The 23,724-nt window shown below is 38.5% G+C and overlaps 1 long non-coding RNA gene across 1 annotated transcript in view; it reads left to right on the top strand.

Annotated features, from left to right (window-relative positions):
* Positions 1 to 23,724, top strand: part of LOC147832852 (uncharacterized) — a 148,203-nt gene that overhangs the window by 64,873 nt on the left and 59,606 nt on the right. The window contains exon 2 of the long non-coding RNA XR_015515071.1: positions 18,357 to 18,595. This is a non-coding gene — a long non-coding RNA (uncharacterized LOC147832852). The remainder of the gene's footprint in view (positions 1 to 18,356; positions 18,596 to 23,724) is intronic.

Here is a 23,724-nt window from a genome sequence, read left to right as displayed (position 1 = left end):
AGGACAATTGGATGATAAATTCAGCAGCGAAGCTGGTTGCACCAAATCTAGACTAATATTTGTAGAGGAGGGATAAAGAACTGGATCAATGCTTATTTTAGTGATAGAAGTGAGTTTAATTTACTCTGACAAATATGTGAATAAAGACAGTGAAAGGTGAAGGAAGAAGTGTCATGATTTGTAAACTTTTCAGTAATATGACATGAACTGCTGAAACAGCTTCATGGTAGACTGAAAGCAAAGGTTTATCAGGGCTTGTTGAGCTTTCTACAAACAGCTTCAGTTTCAGAAGTTTCTGTTGTAATCTGTAGTCTTTGTGCTACAACTGAATGAGCTTGACAACAGATCAGGCTGTAATCTGGGGAAAATCAGTAGGCTATAGGCTCTTATCACTAAATGTGGAAGTAGTGTACAGCAAATCAAAGAGATTTGCTTACACATGACGGACACCACACAAGAAAATCCAATATCTACAATGCCAAAAATTCTGGACTGGTCAGCAGGAATTCAATTTATGCTTATTTATATAGCACTTTTACAATGTAGACTGCGTCAAAGCAGCTTAACATAGATGTTCTAGTAAATTAAAACTGTGAGTCCAGTTCAGTTCAGTTTAGTTCAGTCTAGTGTGGTTTGAATTTTACTGCTGAAATTCCAAACACTAAAGAGCAAATCCACTGATTGACAGCTCCACAAGTCACAACCTAGCAAGATAATGGTGACAGTGGCGAGAAACAAGCTTCACCAATTGACGAAAGTGAAGGAAGAAAAAAACTCTAGAGAAACCAGGCTCTGTTGGGCATGACCATTTCTCCTCTGGCCAAAATTTTTGTGCAGAGCTGCAGTCTAGGCGCTGGAGAACGCTGGACATTCATTGTGTGAACTGCAGGTGTGAGTAGGTCACTTGCGGGTAATCAGGCTGTCCCACAGGAACAATGCGAAAACTCGTCTGTTACTGTGGTCTTTAAGGAATCATGGGTCGACTGACCGTGGTGTTCTTACCCTTAACACAAATACCTTTGATTTTTGCTAGAATGGTCTTTGATGCACTTGATTCAAAATTCATCTAAATTAAGATGAGGTCACTAAGAAAGCCACCTTTATTGATCCACTGACAGATCAACTGATTGACGCAGCTTTCAAATACTCCCTTGAATGTCAACATCACATAAGAAGCCAATTGTGTTTTGCTCTCTCTGCACCCTGAACATTTAATTTGCTGTGGATTGGGTGCTGGACACAGTTATTGCTATAAATGTCAGGATTCTGTCACTTTGGTCTTGTTAATTCTTGTTTTATTGAGTCCAGACACTAGCCCTGTCATGTTTTGTATGCTTTGCTCAGCTTGAGTTTTCACGGGTTGAGCACTCATTTTCTGTCACTGGTGGCTTTTTGTATGAGCGCCATTTTGACTGTGCTCGGGCCGTGCTCAAGGAGTGCTCAGGATGTACACTCTTGTTCTGGTGTGTTTGTTGTTTTGTTCACAATTTGGTGTTTTTCTTCCTCAGCTCTCCGGTCTAGTTGGTTTCGTTTGCCACTGGGATCAGAACATGCATGTCACTTGTGAGTGCATGGTAAGTGTTTTTTTTTTATTTATTGTGTGCTCATGTCTTATGTTCAGTCTTCTGTTGGTGTTGTGTTTAGCACTTTAGTGTTTCACGTGAACACACGGTTAATGAGTTCTTTCATTGGCTACGTGTTTTAGTATTGTTTTATGTGAGCACATGACTTGTGTTGTTTCTTTGTGACATGTGCTCTCCTGTCTATTGTCTAGTCCCACCGTCCTTCTTATCCCATTATTGGTTTATTCAGTTCTCTTGTTTATTTGGTAATTGTTTCTGCTTATATTCTTCTACTGTATGCTGTTCTGTGCCAGTTCGTCCTCGTTTATTGCCTAGTCCTGTCTTTCTGGCCCTGATCCCGGTCAGTCTGCCTAGTTAGGTTTGTTTGTGTGTTTTGTTAATGTTTTCCCCCTCTGGCTTGTTTTTGTTGCCGTTTTGTTTTATTTTTATTATTAATAAACTCGTTTTAGTTGAAAACACAATTCATCACAAATGAAAAAACTTTAAAATGCACCATATGACAAGTCCAACACTCTAACCATTGTGTCACATAATACTGGATCCAATTCATATCCTGACAAGATAGTTGTCAAGCACAGAGGACCACCTTAAAACCAATTTCAAAATCCAACGCTATGGTTAGAGAGGACATCGATGTGTCAAGCCCACATGATTGATTCTCAGGAAAGACCTCAGTAATGGTATGACTCTCTTTTAAATACATCCCATTGTCCAGACTGAACACTCATCTGGAACATTCTTAAATCTCATTATTCACAAGGCTAAAAAGATGTTCACCAATTTCTAGACTACACCTCTGCCTCTTATATATTTGGTCAGAAAACATCTGGTCACCCAACTGAGCCTTTTTTTCCCCCAAAAATTTTTTCTCTATTGTTCATTTGGAGAGTTTTGGTTCCTTGCCTTTGTAACCTTTGGTTTGCATGGTTGGATTCAGTAAAGTTTTTTTTTCAGTGAATCATCATTCAATATTTAATAGCGACATTCACATTGAACTAAATTAATGCTGAACCAAATAGAACAACAACATTCTACCACCATTCGTGCTTGATATATTGAAAATGTACCACAAAAGAAATAGTATCTGTTTGTATATATATATATAGCGAGGCAGTGGCACAGTAGGTAGTGTTGTCGCCTCACAGCAAGAAGGTCGCTGGGTCGAATCTCGGCTCAGTTGGTGTTTCTGTGTGGAGTTTGCATGTTCTCCCTGCCTTCGTGTGGGTTTCCTCAGGGTGCTCCAGTTTACCCCACAGTCCAAAGACATGCGGTACAGGTGAATTGGGTAGGCTAAATTGTCCGTAGTGTATGAGTGTGTGTGTGTGTGTGTGTGTGTGTGTGTGTGTGTGTGTGTGTGTGTGTGTGTGTGTGTGTGTGTGTGTGTGGATGATTCCCAGAGATGGGTTGAGGCTGGAAGGGCATCCACTGCGTAAAAATGTAAAAACTTGCTGGATAAGTTCGCGGTTCATTCCGCTGTGGCGACCCCGGATTAAGGGACTAAGCCGACAAGAAAATGAATGAATGATATATATATATATTCTTTCTTATACATCTGGGCTTTACATGTGTACGCTGGAGAACATGTTTACTTTGTCTGTTCTTCTGAATCTGATTTCGACAGCTAACCCAAACATTCAAACACTGAAGTCTGCAGAGAAAGAGACAGCAACAGTCAGAATGATGAAGCATCCTGGCAGAAGCTCAAATATCCAGAGGCTAGACACTTGAAAATCAGAGACCTATGCCAGTCTTGCTACTAGGTGGTGAGAGACAGTGGCCAGAAAGAACCCTTCAAACAAAACATTACATACAGAAGACAAGAAACACAGAATAACAAGAAATGTGAAAAAATCTATTCCTAAAGAAAAAAAAAGCTAACATTAAAAATCAATTTCATGCCATAAAAACCACCAAATGAATAAATAATAATAATAATAATAATAATTATTATTATTATAAATAAATGAATGAATGAATGAATGTATGAATGAATGAATGAATAAATGAATGAATGAATGAATGAATGAATGTGTCACTGACTCGGTCCCAGTCATTCCCCTCGCTGGCTAGCAGAGGTCATCATCACTGGACTAATGAGCATTACATCATCCACAACCCATTCAGGCACTGATTACACAACACCTGAGACTCGTTACCTCATCACACTCACACACATAAGCAGCTCTCACTCACACTTCAGTGCGAAGTCTTGTTTTGCCCTGCTGACATTACTGAGCGTTATTCCTCCTTGCCTGATCTCCTGTTGCTAACCCGGACTGTTCCTCGACCTTGTCTTGCTTGCCGCCTGTCTAGAATCTTGCTTTGTATCACTGACTTTGATCATCGCCGCCTGCCTCTGACCCATGCCTGCTACATCGACTTATGATTACCAGCTGCTAGCCTATCGACCTTATAAGCCTGTTTTTCATGTGAGTTCGCACACCAGTATCTACTGTGTGCTTGTTATTTAACTGTGTTTAATAAACGTACTGCAAATGGATCCCTCTGTGTCAGACCCTTCGTTACAGAAGACTTCGCCTAGCATGGATCCAGCAGCCATGCAAGTTTTGTCCACTGAACTCACTACCCAAGCCCAGGTACTAGCGACACATCAGTAGCAATTATTCCACCTCACTCGGTTGATGGAGGAGCTAGTAAAAGCCCTTCAGATATTGAATGTCTCAACCTCAGCGCAACCCATCGCTAACTACTCTCCCAGCCATCCGCCGATAACCATTGCACAAAACCTCTCCAGTCCCTGCCTAGCGTTTCCTGAGAAGATCACAGGCAATCCAACCAAGTGCAAGGGTTTTTTTGTTGCAATGCAAACTGTTTGTCACGCAACAACCTCACATGTTTGCGGATGAGAACAGCAAGATTGCTTTTGTGTGCTCCCTGCTAGCCGGAAAAGCTCTCGATTGGCTACCGCTATTTGGCCAGAAAGCACTCCCACATTTCCAACATTCAAGGACTTTATTCAAAGGTTTTGCGTGGTGTTTGATCACCCTGAAGGTGGCCGAAATTATTAACCATCCAACAAAGAAATCAACCTGCAGCCGAATTCGCTTTGCACTTTCACACACTGGCTGCACAAACTGGCTGGTCTGATGATCCCCTAAAGACCCTTTACCGGAAAGCTCTAAACCCCGAGTTGCAGACAGAGATGGCCTGCCAAGATAAAGGGAAATCCTTGGATCAACTCATTGAACTCTCCATTAGGCTGGATAATCTACTCCGTACATGAAGACCATCTCACATGGTCTCCTCCTGTCCCGCACCTGACATCACCCTAGCATCTTCAGGTACCAGTGAACCAATGCAGCTCGGCCGTACCCAGTTATCGATCGAAGAGCGTGACAGACGTCTCAGGAATAATTTGTGCCTGTATTGCGGTCTTTCTGGTCACATCAAGGTCCAATGCCCCAATAAACCTCCTCTTAAAAAACTATCGGTGAGTTCAACCACATTCCCTTCATATGCCAGCAAAACTTTATCTGTACCCATCTCTCTGTGTTTCTAAAGTACCTCCATCCAGACAATCGTGATGGTTAATTCAGGAGCTGCAGGCAATTTCATGGATTATACGTTTGCCATTAACAACTCTGTTCCATTAACCTCTTGTGATTCCCCCTTAGCTATCACGGCGATAGATGGACGCCCCCTGGGGGAGAGAACTGTAAATTACCGCTCCCCCAAACTCCCCTCAAAATAGGCTCTCTCCACGAGGAACAAATGGAGTTCTTCATCATACATTCTCCTCAACATGCCATAATCTTAAGATGGCCCTGGTTACACACCCATGATCCCAACATCTCTTGGAAAGAGATTGAGATAACAAGATGGAGTAACTCATGTCTGAATAACTGTATACATTCTATTGTTCCCATCCAGCTCAATGCCATGTCCACAAGTGCTGAACCACCAGTGAATCCAAGTATTGCCAAGGCTTATAGTGACCTAGCAGAGGCATTTAATAAGCAGAAAGCTACCAAGCTCCCTCCTCACCATGAGGATTACTGTGCTATTGAACTAATTCCTGGTACTAGATTCCTGGAATCTTTCCTTTGTCTCAAGCAGAAACTTAGACCATGAACTCTTATATTCAAGAGGAGTTGGAAACGTCACCCGCATCTGCAGGCTTCTTATACGTTCAAAAGAAGGATGGAGGCTTGCATCCTTGTATCAACTACAGAGGTTTGAACGAGATCACTGTAAAATACCGTTATCCCCTGCCTTTGGTCCCAGCAGCCCTGGAACAATTACGTTCAGCCCGGTATTTCACTAAACTTGATCTCCGCAACGCCTATAATCTCATCAGGATAAAACAAGGTGAAGAATGGAAAACGGGCTTCTCCACTGCCAACGACCACTACGAGTACCTCGTAATGCCATTCGGCCTAGCAAACAGCCCTTTCCGTCCTCCGGGCCTTCATAAATGAGACCATTTACTCTTATATTCAAGAGGACTTGGAAAAAGGATTCATACGCCCTTCAACATCACCCGCATCTGCAGGCTTCTTATTCGTTTGTACTGCAAATGGATCCCTCTGTGTCAGACCCTTCGTTACAGATTGAATAAATAAATAAATAAATAAATAAATAAATAAATAAAATCCAAAAACATAAATAAAAGCAAAAGTTTAGTAAAACTGAAATAAAGACTGGAACTAGACCAAAGACAAAACATAAGAAAACAGAAAAAAAAATCTGAAGGAAATGCCTGGAATGTAGATCTAGACAAAAGCGAACCAAGAGCACACATCAATAATAAGCATGACAATAAGCACAAAGGAAGAAAGTAAGGAGATTAAAAAGTAGTTAAATAAAAACAAGGATGTGAGACAGGGAGTGTATGGCCAACGGAAAGCCAACAGAGACAGGTGGACATGCACAAGATAAACATGCATGAAACAGTGAAAGACAGACAAGACCATTATGTCTTGAAAGCTGAAAGTGACATTGGCAAAGACCCAAACGGGCCAAAGCTCTGCCAAAATCTGCTTTAACCCTAAGTAAACACACCTGATCAAACTAATTGATTTATTCTGGCTTAACTGAAACCTACAAGTAAGTGCAACCCAGACTCATAAAACAAGTGTCTCACGCTACAATTCTGTGAAACATAAAATACATTGCTTCAGCTATGCTTCATTGGAGCTTCTGATAATACATCAACTGGAGGGTGGTCTTATTTACATGTCCTTCTTGTTCATGTCCAGTCCATGAGAATATAAGACTTGTCGTACAAATCACTTTGCCATCAACTGACCTAAACCTACCCTAAATCCAAACGAAAGTGATTACAAAAGCAAACATACAAGAAAATTGCCTAACAGTCACATAGTTTATCATGATTTTACAATGTGTTTACCTATTTTCAGGAACTGTAATTTACCAGACTCGAACCGAAGCGCTCTGAATCCCCTGTACTAGAATTGACAAAAAAAGTGAGAGGCTACTGCAGAAAATGTGAAGATACTTGAATTTGGTTGTGTTGTGTCCACATTACCTCTTTGGGTGTAGATTATTTTTATCATAAAACAGCTAGTTCCAGTGCATGATTCTAATTGGCTGACTTACCAATTAGACATACATGTTGACTTACATACACTTGACTATCAGTGCTGTGCCAAAAAAAAAAAAAAAGTTTTGTTTGCTTCGTTTTATTTCAAGAGTTCATACTTGGATATTGCTTGATATTAATTGCAGGTTTGACATGCTGTCCCAGGAGAGAACCTGGTCATTTTAGCATAAAGGGGTTCAAGATCAGGTGGGTAAAGGGGGTTGATTAGGTGGACGAGGGGATTCTTCAAAAAAGTAAGCTGAAATGAACTATTTATTGTAGTCTTTGATTAATCTGATTGGTTTATCAATGATTGCAGATGAGAGACCAGCCACGATGAATCATATCACATGCTCCTCTTCAAGTTAGTTTAGAAAATGTATCTGAGTGAGATACACTAGTGAGATACACTCACCGGTCACTTTATTAGGTACACCTCTCCAACTGCTTATTGACAGGAATTTTTAATCAGCCAATCACGTGGCAGCAACTCAATGCATTTAGGCATGTAGGCATAGTCAAGACAATTTGCTGCAGTTCAAACCAAACATCAGAAGGAGGAAGAAAGGTGATTTTAATAACTTGAATGTGGTATTGCTGTTGGTGCCAGACAGGCTTGTCTGAGTATTTCAGAAACTGGTGATCTGAACAACATGAAAGCATAGATTCTTCCTGCCTTGTATCAAAGGTTCAGGCTGATGCTGGTGGTGTAATGGTGTGGGGAATATTTTCTTGGCACACTTTGGGCCCATTAGCACTAACTGAGTCAATGCCACAGCCTACTGGACTATTGTTGCTGACCATGTCCATCCCTTTATGACCACAGTGTACCATTCTTCTGATGGCTACTTCCAGCAGGATAATGTGCAATGTCATAATGTGTGAATCATCTCAGAATGGTTTCTTGAACATAATGAATTCACTGTACGGAAATGGCCTCCACAGTCACCAGAACTCAATTCAATAGAGCAAATTTGGGATGTGGGGAAACAGGAGATTAGCATCATATAATAATGTATGCAGAGCCGACAAATCTTCAGCTGTGTGATGCTATCATGTCAATTTAGACCAAAATTTCTGAGGAATATTTCCAGTACCTTGTTGAACCTATGCCATGAAGGGTTAAAGCAGTTCTGAAGGCAAAAGGGGGTCCAACCTGGTACTAATAAGGTGTACCTAATAAAATGGTCGGTGAGTGTTTATAGATTATACTGCTATGACAACAGCAGAATTTGCACCACCTCGTGGTGTCAAGTTCACTATGTTAATACTAGATAAACCTGAATAGTTGTGGACATGCACTGGACACTTTAAGTAACACAGAAGAAAATCTTCAAAACTTGAATTGCCAGCAAGAAATTTAATCAAATCACCTATTCTATCTACAAACGCCTCTGGTTTTTATTCATCTTCTGATTGTAAGACGCATTTTTGATTAGTTACAAAAGGGAGAATTAAGGGTCAAATTAAATGTCACTTAACTGGCAGACCTATTGCATAGCAAATCTTTAAATAAATTCCCTCCTCTATAATGTTAAACCACTGTCTATAAACAGATCAAAGTATTGTGAGTGTGACTATTCAAGTCTCAAAGAAGATTTTAATGAGGAAGGCTTTAAGTGAGTTAGAGAAATGATTTTGTGCATGGCTAGGAAAAAAAAGCTCCCTGAATGAACGGACATCTTATGAAACTTTGGCATTTAATAAAAGCTGAAATGCGAAACTGCATTGCCTTTATTAAGGCTACTTCTTTGTGAAGACGTGGCTAAATGCATATGATTTATAGTAACAAAAATAAATAAATAAATAAATAAAAATAAAGCAACAGAGAAAAACAAACTGCCATAATAAAAATTCAACTGAATAAGTAACAAGGAAAACCACAACTAAATACAGTATAAGGAAGAACAAATAGAGACAATGAGTAAACAAAGAAATAGACAAAGAGATATATGGTCAATGAATACCATACATAATTAGAGATGTCACAAGTGAGAGGAAATTAGTAAACATAACTCATGTGTGAAATATAATGGTGTGACATACTTATACTAAGCAGGGGTGCGCAGCTGTTAAAGTCCATATACAGGAACCACTTACATTAAATAATTTGTTAAAATGTGTATACAAAGTTCCATCAGGAAATTGGATTTGACAGTGGCATCCATATCACTAACCATTATTACCATACAAAATAACTAATACTTTTCTTTCCACAGAATTCAACTACTTTGTACTTGTGTGTGAAACCATTGAGTTGTAAAAGCAATATGACCTTGTGCTTTATTTAGTTTTGTTCTAATGCAAGGCCATTAGGAGTTATGTGTGATAGTTCTGAGGTTTTGATGAACACAGCTGTCCTAAATGTAACACTGTTTGTAAAAAAAAAAAGACCTGTAAATAGATCATACTGTAAGAACATACATTGTATCTGTGACACTTTTAAAATCATACAGAATAGAAGATTACAGACATGCAACACATAGTAGGTAGGAGTCAAATCATTAGATACATTAAAGTTATTAAATTTACTCACTATGACGCCATACATCTGCTTGACAGCAGACTCCAGCATGGAACTTGCATCTGATGTTATGATGACGATTTATCTGATGGTCTTTAACCATCACTGTAAGACATACAAACAAATCCAAAGTCAGCACACACAAAAAAGTCCTGAAAAATAGTAACTATTGATGTAACTGCTCTTTATTCTCACTATGGATGTGGTTTATGGCTTTAGAGTTTCCATTTATTATGTGGTCAGACCGCTGTGGGTCCTTCTGGCCATTGAAAATTTAGCAGGGGTGTGGCACCTCTGATGTGTATGATGTGCATTAGATGGTTTAACCCTTATATTCTGCTTATTTCTGCAGTCTGTCATTATATATGGGGTTAGGGTGACCCCAAACATATACTAAATGTTTATATTATATATAGCCAGTACGAGTCATCCCGCTGCTGTCGAGCAAAGCAGCTACTGGCCCAGAATCTCCTGGTGTACCTTAAGCGAGCAATCCTCCATACCCATCCTCCAGGCACTTCGTGTTTGCCCAGCTGCTCCGGGAATCCTGCTGCAGATGACTGATCCAGGATGGGCAAGACATCTTCCAGGTGGCGGATACTGGAGCAGTTCATCGCACACCTTCTTGTTGACACATATTGACTAGGCCAGCCCAATTGTCTTGGTTCCTATGATGATTAGTTGAAAGGTGATGATTAGATTAACAGCACTACCTTACCCTGAGTGTCCAAGACATATGGTCAAAGATCCTATAAAACAATCAAAGGAAATCTTCAAATTCTGGCCTAGCATGAGGTCTGATGGACACCCTTATGCTCGAACATAGCGTTTGTTAGGCAAATACACTTACTAGTGCAGATATCCAAAAACAAAACACCACTGAGGGTTCAGATCAGTGAGGCTGTTCCTGCTAATCATGCCTCTCTATGTATCACTGTATGTACCCACATGGGCATTAAAATCCCCCAGTTGGAGAACTTTTCTGCACCCCTCATAAGGACTCCAAGAAGGCCAGATACTCTCCACTGGTATTCAGCCCCCAAGCACACACTGCTGTGAGATTACCCACAGTCGCAGGAAGATGACGCTCTCATAAACTAAAGAAAACTCATGGTTGCTAGGATTTGTTGGATAAAACCCGGCCAACAGGCGTCATATATGAGCTCTAACTCTAAGCCTGACTCAACAGTGGGGCCCCTGCTGCACCATACTGGGTGATAGTACTTGGTTTCACTTTTTAAATGACTACTTTGGTCTGGTTCTGTGTGGACTATTGCAAACTGAATGTTGTATCAAAATTTGATGCGTATCCAATGCTGCAAATCGACAAATTCCCTTAAACTGCCATATCTCGAGAGAAATGGCCCTCAGGACACCGTTTGGAGTACATCAGTTTGTGATGCTTCCTTACGGGCTGTTGGGGACCACATTTAAACACCTAATGGATAAAATACTTGCCTGTCATATGCAGCATTTGCAGGCAGTATTATTGGTGCAGGCAGTATTATCAGTATTTTAAGTGTGCAATTGGGCGTGTGGAGGTGAGGTATCTGGGCCTGCACTTCGGTCATGGGCAAGTGCAGCCCCCAACTATTAAAACTGCAGCTATTGCAACCTGCTCAAAGCCCAAGACCAAAAAGGAGTTGAGACAGTTTTTGGGGCTGGCGGGATATTATAGATGGTTTGTCCCTGAATATTCAGCCCTCATCAGTACCCTAACTGATCTCAATAAAAAAGGAAGAACCAGATACCGTCTAGTGGTCAGAGCAGTGCCAAAAGGCCTTCACCAAGGTTAAAGCTGCACTTTGCAGTGGGCCAGTATCACACACTTCTAATTTTGGTTTCCTTAAGTACAGTCCCATCGAAAAAGAACTCCCTGTTATAATACCCTGAGCAGAGAATCTGTTCGTATTATGCCCCCCTCTTGTGGCTTCACCGCATGATGTATACCAACGTGTGGCATCACCTGTTGATATATTTGTTTTATCTAATTTTTAAATGCAAGGTGTTCCACAGGGCGGGTGCACAGATGGGTGTAGCTGACTTCATCTCCCGGGTGGGGAGACCAGCGGCTGGTCAGTGGTCCAATTATACATAATCAGTAACACCTGTATTTTCTAGTAATTGGGCCAGAGACACATTCTCATAAGAGGAGCAACTGTGAGAGAGGAGAGCCTAACACCAGAGACTCGACGCGCGCACACACACACACACACACACACACACACACACACACACACACACAAACACAAACACACACACACAAACAAGAAGTGACCATAAAAAAAAAAAAATATATATATATATATATATATATATATATATATATATATATATATATATATATATATATATATATATCTGCTTACCTGATATTGTCGACCCTGTCTTTTTCTTCCTACAAAAGTAACTTTTCTACCATTTCCCTTTTAAAATATCAAAGCAATATAACATGATCGACCCATTATATTCCAGAATATAATTTATATTCAGTAAAAATATCGATACTGTCTATGACTTGTTGCCTGCATATTTAAGCATTAATTGAAATTTATTTGTAAAACGTTGTTATGTTTTCACAACAATTAAAGGTGATTCAATGGGGGTGGGGGGTGGGTGGCATTGCTTGTAGTGATGGCTGCAATGATGCTATGTGAGAGTTCTGTCTGAACAGAGTGCAGTACTAGGATTTTTCATACTTTCTGTTTAACTGCAGTTGTCATCCTGAAGAACTCATTGACAGTAATTTTGTGCTGCACTAAGAAAAAGCTGATTTTAGCACTAGTAACTTCTGCTGTTGTTTTTTAAGAAAATCTTCCTATGCCTTTTTAATAAGTTACTGCCTCTGTGTGGATGCAAATGGAATTGCAGACTTATTGCTCTTTTTTTTTTTTTTTTTTTTTTTTACTTTGGTTTGTGTGTTAAGACCTGGATGTTGGATTTGTTTTTTTATTTTTTATTTATTTATTGATTTTTTTTTTTTTTTGGTTTTGTTTCTCAAAACATTAATATGTTAATAGGTTGGTTTACCCTGCCATATATGGAGAAAAAAAGTGAAAATGAAAGTGAGAAGTAACAAAAGTTACTACAAACTGTTGGAAGCTGAAAATATGGAATTCTTGAGAGAATTGCTTATCTTGATCTTGATATTTGTAGGTTTTTACAGCAGTAAACAAAGAGATATTGAATGCAAGTTGCATTTTTAAAGGTTTTCCTTCCTTTTCACCAAACAATGTATCAAAAAATAAACCAAACATCTGTTATGTTGAAGTAGGTTGGGCCATTCCACCTGTCTTGTGAGCTGTCTTTTAAGGGTTAAATATTACTTCTTGATCTGGCCACTACCATGTTTGGTATTGTATTAAAGAGCTAAAATCATCATCAGCCATTGCTATAAGTGAAACAAATGAAGTAGCAAGGTAGATAAAACTAAATACCTAACACTTAAATAATTTAAATACAGAAATTAAATGTACAATGGTTTTGAGTCCTAGAGCTTTTCATTTTCGTTAATCACCCAATAAATGTTGTAGAATATAGTTTTTCCTTTACACTGTAGTGAAATTTGAAAATGAAACTGTCATCACAGACATAATTAAACTTAGCCTGATTATTTTTGTTGATAGCATATCGTCCCAGGTCTGTGAGCAAGAAGAAAAATGGCTAAACTGGAAGAACTAAAGTAGTTCACTCAGATGAAGATGAGGTTAGCGGAACCACTAGATCATGCCAGAATCGAAGAGAGACTCTGCCATTGGCAAGATCTGTAAAGAATACCAAGCATCCAATTATGCAATTCCAGCAACATTTTACATCCCTAAGGATCACCAAACTTACTGGCTTCACTGGTTTAACTAGGCAGGGAGAAGGAGGTGTGGCAGAGTGGATTCTTTTCATGAAATCAGCTTTCTGTGTAATGAATGTGCCAATTGAAGATCAGGTTGAGCTGATTAAACAGCACTTAAAAGGAAAAGCTAAATATAATTTTAAGTTCATGTTGACAGAGGGGGATAACAGTATGGACTCATCTTCAACCTGCTACAGGAAGCCTACTGTTACAAGATGCCTATTAGCACAAGGCTAAAGATTTTTTATAATTAAAAACAAGCCCCTAGCAAGACTACATGCATATTTTTATGACTTGCAAGATAAACTTTACAGATGAAGTCCAGAGAGCCTGGTCGAGTTCCAGAAGAAGAGAGTGTTCAGAAGGAGCAGTTAGTTCAGGGATTAAGGCATAATTTATTAAGGGAGATGAAACTGAGAATAAAGAAAGAGAACAGACTGACTTTTGCACAGTTGATGCAGGATGCAATCACTTGCTCTGAGCAGGAGGAAGCACAGTAAGAAGGTGTTTTAAAACCTTCAATGCATACAGGCTACAGTTCACACTACAGTGGCAACTGGCAATAATTTATTTCTACTGACTTTAGAAAAATTGCATGAAGCAATCGAAAAGATAGCTGCATGTCAAGACGAAGTGTACAAGATCGTTCGTTGTCAAGGAAGAACCTATTCCAACCTGGCGATGTGAGACAGCAGCCACTAAAAACAGTGATGGGGAGTATATCTGTCACAGATGTGGTGAGCCAGGTCACTCTAGTAGATGTTGTGGGTGGAATAAATAGTTGAAGAGCAATGGCGTTGCACAGTCACAACCAGCGAGAGAGTCTGATGTGTCTAAATGGGCTTCACGGGTGATATATTGAACTCCAATGGGTCGTCTGTGGTTCAGAGTCATATGATTGAATCGAAGGAACAGAGCATTTGGTGACTGCTTTATTATGAATATAAAAATAGACTGGAGTGTCTCTCCTGCTTCAGTAGCGTGTCCCGCTGGTTATAAACGAGGAGGCGGAGAGAATGCGCTGCTTAGTTTCGGCTCGATATATTTAAATAAAAACTAACAACGAGCTGCTTGTAACGCTCAAAAAGTGAAACTAAAATGCACAACTCTTGTTGGTTGCACGTGCGGGATGCACAATGAACCTAACGCACCATTATTTTAATTCTATATTCGTGAAGAATGAGCCAACCGCATATGCTTAGTCCTGTTGGTCGGGACTCTCTGCTTTATAACTTATTAGTTTATTACAATAATCACACTTAGCTTTGCCATCGTTCTTCACCACATATAGCCACTCAACACATCTTGCAGTCCATCTTTAATGTTTAGATTATTGAAGGTGCTATTGACGTTTTAACAAAAAAATAATAATAGTACTGAAACTAAATTATTAAAAATAAACTTGTTGGACTTCATTTATGTCCTGCGGCAACATTATTTTTATTACACTTTAAGTGATCTGCTTGAGGTAGGTCACGTTTATCAATGGTAAGTTTTAGCCTAAGTTTACATCAATAACATAATGTGCATTGTCCTTTACCATACAAAAAAAAAAAAAAAAACATTATTATACACCATAGTAGCCTGTAGCCTATAAAAAGGCCGCAAATATTTTTAAATGCATTAAAAGGCAAGCCCATATCTTAGCCTTGAGTTTGTTCACACTGCCTGTATTAACATAAATGCTGTATTTATAGCTAATTTTGATTAGCTTTAACTGACAGCTTTTTCTTCTTTTTCCGCGGTTATGCGGCATTATATTTCACACGCATATGCAAGGTGACTGAATATGAAATTAAGTAAAAAAAAACAACACAAAACAACAGTTATACTTTAAAGCAGAACATTGACGTTTTCAAACCAAAAAACGGAACTGAAACTAAATTATTAAAAATAAACCTGCCAGACTTAATTTATGTCCTATTTTCATTATTCATTTATTATTTGTTATTTTATTATTATTATTTATTATTTTCATTATTTGTTTATTATTATGTACTATAATTGAAACCTAAAATGAGATAGTAAACATAATCAACAACGAAAATGTAAATAAAAACGTAAATTAAAAACATAAATGAAAATATCTTGTCTTAGTCCTATCAAAATAGCAAACTACATCTCTCTATATTTATACTAAAAGACTGCTTTATTTATTTATTTATTTATTTATTTAAGACTACTTATTTGTACTGAATGTTTGTGCTTTCATTTTAGTTGTCTTTCATTTCTTCAATTCTATTTTCCAAAACGAATCCTCTTTGCACTTAAAAAGTTTACAATAAACCAGGTAAACAAATTTTAAATGTAAGTTGAGGTGATCTCAAGTTCACAACTGTGAGGTGATGTGCTCTACCGGCAGGGTAATCTGTATTATTTTGCTGTTTTTCATATGCGCACGTTTAAGATTTGAGATAATAACATTGCCATGATAGTCAAAGAAATCAAAACATTATTTTCACCCCAACGCAATTTAATCGAGCACTGAAGGCTAATAACTTAATTCTTATATTTGCTTTTTGACTTCTCACCATGTATCTTTTCTACAGTATAGTATAGTGTAAGAGCATGTCTATTACCAGAAAAAACTAAATTAAAATTATATTTTAATTGAACACATCACATCACATACAGTAAGCTACGCCTATAGAACAGTCTGTTTAGCATTGGGAAAAGGCAAAGCTGAATATCTGTGCTTAAAGTGCCACCCAGCGGTCAAATGCGGCTGGCGCATCAAGTACCGCCGTCGCCACGGTATGAATGGCGGCACAAGGAACACATTGAAGTAGTAACATCTGTACATCATTCTTCACATGTTCACATTGCTTTTTAATTTTTTTTTGGGTAGAAATATAGACAAACTCCTGTCAAAAGGCCTCTGGTTTCACAGAAGGAGCCTGAAAATCCAATAGAGACATCAATAAACTTTGCTCTGTGGTCACATAAAGCCTGCAGCAGGATTGAGGGGAACACCTTGCATTTTCTGTAGCACGGAAAAAGGTTCCTCAGGTGTTTTGATATAGATTTGACATCCATCAATAGCACATGCTGACCGTTGAAAAGGTATGTCCAGTCAGCTGCATGAAACATTCAGCCACTTCCCTTTGTGATTCTGTGGTGTTTGAAATTCTTATTAGTTGTGGTGTCACCTGTCTCAATCCCTTGCCCCTTGGTGAATGAGCTGGGTAACAGTGGATTTGGGCCTTTATGGACATGACTCCCTGTATCCCGAGGTGGGGGCATTTTTTTTTCTCGATTGCTGAATTGTGCTTTTCTATAATATTTAATTTCCCATAATGCTGTTCTAGTCTTACTAGTTCATGTTTATTTTCTGGCTCAATAATTACATTTGTACCTGACTATTTGTGTATTTATGATGTAAGTATTGTAATTGATAGAAATGTTGAAGTAGACATGAAAGCAGAATGTGCGTAAACAATGTAGTGTGGCCAACAACCTCAAGTGTGTGCATGTAAAAGAACTAAAGTTGTTCTGTCTTTGCTTATTTTCAAATAAAATCCTACCTGGAGAGTAACACATCTTGTTGTTTTGCCTCACTGTCTGAATTTACCGGAGTTCCACATATAAGGAAAATTTACATCAGTAATTAATTAATTTTATTTTGAATAAGACCACATTATGATTAGGTTGTTTTGCATGTTATAGTACTGTATAATAATAATAATAATAATAATAATAATAATAATAATAATAATAATAATAATAATAATAATGATAATAATAACAATTATTATTATTATTATTATTATTCATTTTCTTTTCGGCTTAGTCCCTTTATTAATCCAAGGTCGCCACAGCAGAATGAACCGCCAACTTATCCAGCTCATATTTTACGCAGTGGATGCCCTTCCAGCTGCAACCCATCTCTGAGAAGTATCTACACACTCCCATTTACATTCATACACTATGGACAATTTAGCCTACCCGATTTACTGTACCGCATGTCTTTGGACTGTGGGGGAAACCGGAGCACCCTGAGGAAACCCATGCGAATGTGGGGAGAACATGCAAACTCCACACAGAAATGCCAACTGACCCAGCCGAGGCTCGAACCAGGGACCTTCTTGCTGTAAGGCGACAGCACTACCTACTGCACCACCACGTTGCCTATCATTATTATTATTATTATTATTATTATTATTATGGGTAGGGCTGACTCCTAATTCTTGACTATTTGATCGTCGAGCAGAACAGGCTTAAGGCTGATTTATACTTCTGCTTTAAGTGAACATGTATGCTCCAGTGCAGCCTTCACTCGGTCACATACCCCTCGCCGTGGCTGATGCCGACGCTGATGTGCACCTTTTAAAAGTGTAACTACACATTGCATCGATGTGTAGTGCAAGCTCTGTTACTGGTCAGCTTGGTAACGCTGAAGAGTGCGGTTGGAGATGAGAGCCACGTGAACCCGTTGGAGCGAGTGTTTACAACTGTCGAGTCCTGTAAAGGAGCTCCAGATGGAAACTTTTGTTTTGTGTTTACCTTATAAATACTTTTTGCGCATCTGCCGGTTTCCGCCTCTGAATGAGTGAGTTTTAGCTACTTGTACAAGGTAGAAAAAACAAAACACCAGCAAAAAAACTGAACACAGAGGAAGATAAAACCTTACTGCCAGTTAGTATTGCAGAATTGTTAATTCAGAGCAACACTAACAGCACGCAAAATGCGTGGCAACTTTACTTGGTCTTTAGTCGGCTGTTTTCTTTAGTCAGGAACATGCATTTTTTTCATTGTATATTTAATTTTAATGATCAACCTTGGATGACTGTGTTTGCAGTTTTCAATTTATTAGTTTAAACCTTTTTTGGTTTGCTGTAGATTTGTTGTGTTTAATTAATTCATTTATTTTCCTTCATCTTCATCTCTGATTTATCAGTGGTCACCACAGCTGAATGAACTGCCAAGTATTCCAGTATGTGTTTTACATAGCAGGTGCCCTTTCAGCTGCAACCCAACACTGGGAAAACCCACAATCTCTTGCATCCACACACACACTCATACACTATGGCCAATTTAGTTTTATTCAATTCACCTATACTACATGTCTTTGGACTGTGGTAGAAATCAGAGAACCTAGAGGAAACCCATGACAACAAACCCATTGTTTATATTGTTTTCATGTTACTTTTCTTATAGGCCTGCAAACAAAGTTTCACTTTTGGATATCTATAATTGTTTTAGTATGTTTACCAAACAGTGTGTTTTATTGTTAGCAAGTTCATGTATTGTAATTTGTGAATGTTATCCTTTTATTTTATTAACAATCTCTAAATTTTGAGGAAAGCTCCATGCTGTTGATTTTTCTACACATTAATATTCATATTCCTTCACAACAGTAATAGTGTTATTAAGAAAAAAAAAATATATATATATATATATATGTATATATATATATATATATATATATATATATATATATATATATATATATATATATATATATATATATATATATATATATATATATATATTGAAATTCAGACTCTTGTTGCAGTTTTCATAAAAAATGCAGTATGACTTTCTCTGTCCATGCTGCTCCATAAACACCAATTGTTTGCTTTGTGTTCATATTTTCTGTTTATTTCCACTGGTTTGCTTGGTATCTACTTTATTTTACTTGTGTCTGATGTTTGGCCCTCTATGCCATGATTGAACCACTGCTATCACTGCTCCAACTACTGCTACTGATTTCTCTGACTTGATTCTTTTTACAGTAAATTTTAGAGTGACATTCCATGCTTTTGGTCTGTTTTGATCTTGCCCTATTATTTTTTTTCAATTAATTTTGTGTGAGTGTTTGGGGGTGGGGGAGGGGTTCTATCTAAAATAAAATAAAAAAATAATAATAAAAATAAAATAATAAAATAAAAATAAAATAAAAAAATAGACACACACACACACACACACACACACACACACATATATATATATATATATATATATATATATATATATATATATATATATATATATATATATATATATATATATATACCCCTCCCAGAACCGCCACCTTATCGTGGTGGAGGGGTTTGAGTGCCTGAGTAATACTAAAAGCTATGCTGTCGGGGGCTAATGCCCCTGGTGAGGTCTCCCAAGGCAAACAGGTCTTAGTTGACAGGTCAGACTAAATGCAGTTCAAAAACCCCTTATGTGTTGTATAACATCAAGAACTGTGACGTCGCCCAGTATGGCGCAGCCGGGGCCCCACCCTGGAGCCAGGCCTGGGGTTGGGGCTCGTATGCTAGCGCCTGGTGGCCGGGTTTTTTCCCACGGAACCCGGCCATGCCTAGCCCGAAGGAGCGGCGTGGGACCATTCTCCCGCAGGCCCACCACCTGCAGGGGGAGCCGTAAGGGGCCGGTGCATTGTGGAACGGTTGGTGGTCGAAGGTTAGGACCACGGCAACCCGATCGTCGGGCACAGAAACTGGCTCTAGGGACATGGAATGTCAACTCACTGGGAGGGAAGGAGCCCGAGCTTGTGCAGGAGGTGGAACTATACCGACTAGTGATAGTTGGGCCCACCTCCATGGACAGCTTGGGTTCTGGAACACAACTTCTTGAGAAAGGCTGGACTTTCTTATACTCTGGAGTTGCTCACGGCGAGAGGCGGCGGGCTGGTGTGGGCTTGCTTTTAGCTCCCCAACTTGGCCGCCATGTGTTGGAGTTTTCCCCAGTAAACAAGAGGGTCACCTCCCTGCGCCTTCGGGTCGGGGATAGGTCTCTCACTGTGGTATGTGCCTACGGGCCAAACACCAGTGCAGAGTAACCGGCCTTCTTGGAGTCCTTGGGAGGGGTGCTGGAAGGTGCCCAGACAGAGGACTCCATTGTTCTACTGGGGGACTTCAATGCCCACGTGGGTCATGACAGTGATACCTGGAGAGGCGTGATTGGGAGGAACGGCCTCCCTGATCTGAACCCGAATGGTGTTTTGTTATTGGACTTCTGTGCTAATCACAGTTTGTCCATAACGAACACCATGTTCGAGCATAAGGGTGTCCATCAGTGCACATGGCACCAGAACACCCTAGGGCGGAGGTCAATGATCAACTTGGTGGTTGCATCATTTGATCTCTGACCGTATGTCTTGGACACTCGGGTAAAGAGAGGGGCAGAGCTGTCAACTGATCACCACCAGGTAGTAAGTTGGATCCGCTGGCAAGGGGGAAAGCTGGACAGACCTGGTAGGCCCAAGCATATTGTGAGGGTCCTCTGCTTATTTGAAGGGTGTTCATTTGATTTGTTCCATTTCAATCAGTTCATGTGGATAAATGCAACAATTTGTTTATACAGATAATACATTTTCATTTGTTTGCTTTGTCTTGTTTGGGGTGACAAGTATGTTATTTTTGCTGCACCAGTGTCTTAAATTCTCAGAAAAATGTCTGGAAATATATTGCTCTGCACCAATGATCAATGCAGTAGCCCATCTATGGCAGCAAGATCAAACATATCAACATTGGAAATATACTGTAAATCTATTGCCATACTAAATCTCTCAGAGAGTTGTCATGACAAATCGGATTAAACTATCTATCTATCTATCTATCTATCTATCTATCTATCTATCTATCTATCTATCTATCTATCTATCTATCTATCTATCTATCTATCTATCTATCTATCTATCTATCTATCTATCTATCTATCTAAATTTATAGATAGATAGATAGATAGATAGATAGATAGATAGATAGATAGATAGATAGATAGATAGATAGATAGATAGATAGATAGATAGATAGATAGATAGATAGATAGATAGATAGATAGATAAAAAGAAAAAAAGAAAGAAAGAAAGAAAGTGAACTTATATTGTATACATTTACACTACAATGGCAAATGCTGCTTGGCACATTTGAGTAATCTAATATTTTCTAGAAACATATAGTGGGCCAGGTGTTACTAAAGGGTTTATATGCCTCCATCAGAAATGCAATTTTCCGCTTGTGCACATTTGAAGAGTCCCAGGTGACTTCTTCTGACACAAGTTAAAAGCATGCTCCACAGTGTTGTTCATGCTCACTTCCATTGCACAATATGTGTTTGCTGATGCCATCAAGACTTAGCTATATGCAACTCTCGAGGGGATTTCACATCCTCTTTGCATTGAAGATGTTCCCAAATCGATGATTCAGCATTATTGCTGTTCACACATCATGCATGGGGTCTAAATAGATTGTTCCAAGTAATTTCTGAGCATTTTAGGAATAGTTATAAGGGGAAATAGATGATTTCCTCTAGAGGGAGACATATGCTGAGCTTTGTAAACATGATGAGAATATTTTGTGGTAAATGTTTATTTATTTGTTTTTTTTAGGAATATGACTTAGTAAACAGTACATGTACATATATTAAACAGTACAAATATTAAATAAACAATAATACATTATTAACTTTTAATTTAATGTTCACAATGTAAATCCAATTAGATCCACTTATTTGTTAAACAAAGCAAGTTTCTCATATATCTACTAAAAGATAAAGTATTACTTTACAAACTGTATTGTAAATAAATCATATAAACAGTTTAATATTACTATTATTACATCACACTAATATAATATATAATAATAATAATACAATTCCAAAATAAATACTTAAAAAAAAACTGAATAAATATATATTTACACACATTTACACAAGTAAACACATTAACTTAATGATGGGCTAAAAATCTGCGATTTTATGTGCAGATTCTTTGTGGGCCTACTGATTAAGGAATATATAATAAAGAAACAGACTATTTCCCCACTTAGTAGGTATCACTGTGTAAGGATGGCTAAATCTCTCCATAATATCAGACCCCGAAAACTATTATGGAATTTCATGAGACAAGACCACTAATATTACCATGCAATAAAACAATAAACTTTCTAGTCTGGGTAGCAAATCTGCAAGAGAGCAAGTTCTTCAACTGTCTCAGTCATGTGTCCCACTCTCTACCACCCCCTTCACTTTTACACCACATTTAGAGCTCAGGTCACTTGCATTCCACACTGAATCTTCATTCAATTCACATGGTGTATTTTGTGAATATATAACTTTAAATGTCGTGTTATCATTTTAAATGTCTTTTTGTGATTGGCAAATGATCTCAATTTTGCAGTAGTCACTTGTATTATGATAATCATTGTCTTATATGGGAAAAGTCTATCCTACTGAAGTGTGAAATTGTCTGTCAGTTGTGAATATTTTACCACAGATGGTGATTAGTTCCTAGGTTAAAATGTGACCAGACAGAGGTCTTGGTGAAACTTTTATCGTCTTTAATTTATGGTTCTTTGTTCGGAATATTTTAGAGAAAGGTGCAAAAAATGTCATTGAGGTCTTGTTGCAGCATGTGAGTCTCTGAGACTTACGCTGCAGCATACTTCTCTGGTCAGGTATACATCTCTAACTCTTTGATTTACCTTTGAGTAATGGATGTTGTATATTTCATCTCTGAACTGGCTTTCTGTTTGTTTTATTATAAATTTGGCTTAATACAACTTTACCTGACAAATTAAATGCTATATTTGATTTAATTTGAAGTCTAAAATCATTATTTTCAGTAAATTGTGTGGACACATTTGATAACCTTTGGTGTTTTACGGCCAGTGTGGATCAAATCACAAATAAAGAAGCTGATATTACTTATTCGTAGGCTTTTAGCTTTCTGACCACTTTTGATCTGACAAGTTGCATGGTAAAAGACTGGGTAGACTGTCGTTTCTGTAACAGAGCAAGCAGTAGGTGGCTGACCTAAAAAGGTACCAGTCGCCTCCAAACCCCTGACTAAAAATCAAGCTGGCAAGCTCATATGGGAAGGCATGTGAAATTGGTCACTTGAAAATTGGAAGCTAAAAACAAATATAAATAAATTCTAATAAATTACAGAATTCATTTCAGAAGTGCTAGGAAAGGCTTACATGCTGTTAGTTTCATCATTGGGCTAAAATATTTAATTTTCAACTGCAGCCTGGAGATCACCGAGTCGGATGGATCACACAGCAATTAGACTGGATTTAAGGTATCTGTGAGGTTGAGTTTAGGGTTGGGGTAGGTGTAGACATTACTAAAACACAACAGGTTACTGTGAGGTTGGGTTTAGGGTTGGGTAGGTGTAAGTGTTAACATAAGACAACAGAATGGGTTTAGGGTTGGGGTAGGTGTAGACATTCATAAAATACATTATGTTGGAGAT

This window comes from Danio rerio, chromosome 18 (assembly GCF_052040795.2).
Source record: "Danio rerio strain M-AB ecotype USA chromosome 18, GRCz13ab, whole genome shotgun sequence".
NCBI classification, from domain to species: domain Eukaryota; kingdom Metazoa; phylum Chordata; class Actinopteri; order Cypriniformes; family Danionidae; genus Danio; species Danio rerio.
This window is presented reverse-complemented; position numbering and strand designations above follow the sequence as displayed.